The sequence below is a fragment of the Orycteropus afer genome, unplaced genomic scaffold, assembly GCF_000298275.1.
Source record: "Orycteropus afer afer isolate SDZICR_OR568_19922 unplaced genomic scaffold, OryAfe1.0 scaffold00004, whole genome shotgun sequence".
NCBI classification, from domain to species: Eukaryota; Metazoa; Chordata; class Mammalia; order Tubulidentata; family Orycteropodidae; genus Orycteropus; species Orycteropus afer.
This window is the reverse complement of record NW_006921591.1, coordinates 33,494,262-33,495,699: the sequence shown is the minus strand read 5'-3', so window position 1 is coordinate 33,495,699 and position 1,438 is coordinate 33,494,262.

Below are 1,438 nucleotides of genomic sequence, written 5' to 3'. Positions count from 1 at the left end.
AGGAATCAGATTGACTACATCTATGGCAAGAGGCGGTGGAAAAGCTCAATATCTTCAGCCAAAACAAGGTCAGGAGCTGATTGTAGAACAGACCATCAATTGCTCATATGCAAGTTCAACTTGAAGTTAAAGACAATTAAAGCAAGTCCATAAGAGCCAAAATATGATCTAGAATATATCCCTCCTGAATTTAGAGATCTAAAGAACAGATTTGAAGCATTGGATACCAATGACTGGAAAACAGATGAATTGTGGGATGACTTCAAGAGCTTCATTCATGAAGAAAGCAAGAGGTCAATAAAAACACAACAAAAGAAGAGAAGACCAAAATAGATGACAGAGAGACTCTGAAACTTGCCCTTGAGCAGAGAGTCACTAAAGCAAATGGAAGAAACTACAAGATAAAAGAATTGAACAGAATATTTCAAAGAACAGCTTGAGAAGACAAAACCAATTACTCTGATGAAATATGCAAACACCTGGAGATGGAAAACCAAAAGGGAAGAACACGCTTGACATTTCTCAATTTGAAAGAATTGAAGAAAATATTTAAGCCTCGAGTTGCAAATATTGAAATTTTCTAAGGGCAAAACATTAAATGATGCAGGGAACATCAAAAGAAGATGGAAGGAAAACACAGAGTCACTGTACCAAAAAGAACTGGTCGATCTTCATCCATTTCAGGAGGTGGCATATGATCTAGAACCAATGATACAGAAGGAGGAAGTCAAAGCTGCAATGAAGGAATTGGAGAAGAAAAAGCCTCCAGGAATTGACGTAATACCCACTAAGATATTTCAACAAACGGATGCCACACTGGAGGCACTCACTCAGTTATGCCGAGAGATTTGGAAGATAGCTACCTGGCCAACTGACTGGAAGAGATCCATATTTGTACCCATTCCAAAGAAAGGTGATCCCACAGAATGTGGAAATTATCAAACAATACCACTAATATTTCATGCAAGTACGATGCTACTGAAAATAATTCAAAAACGTTTGCACAGTATATTGACAGAGAACCTCCAGAGGTGCAAGCTGGATCCAGAAGAGGACATGGAACAAAGGATATCATAGCTACTGTCAGATGGATCTTGGCTCAAGGCAAAGAATACCACAAAGATGTTTACTTGTGCTTTATTTACTATGCAAGGGCATTTGATTGTGTGGATCATGACAAATTATGGATAACATTGAGAAGAATGGGAATTCCTGAACACTCGATTGTACTCGTGAGGAATCTGTACCTTGACCAGGAGGCTGTCGTTTGAACGGAACAAGGGGACACTACATGCTTTAAAATCAAAAGGGAGTGTGTCAGGGTTGTATCCTTACTCCAAACTTATACAATAAATATGCTGAGCAAATAATCCAAGAAGCTGGACTATATGAAGAAGCATGTGGCATCAGGATTGGAGGAAGAATCATTAACAACCTG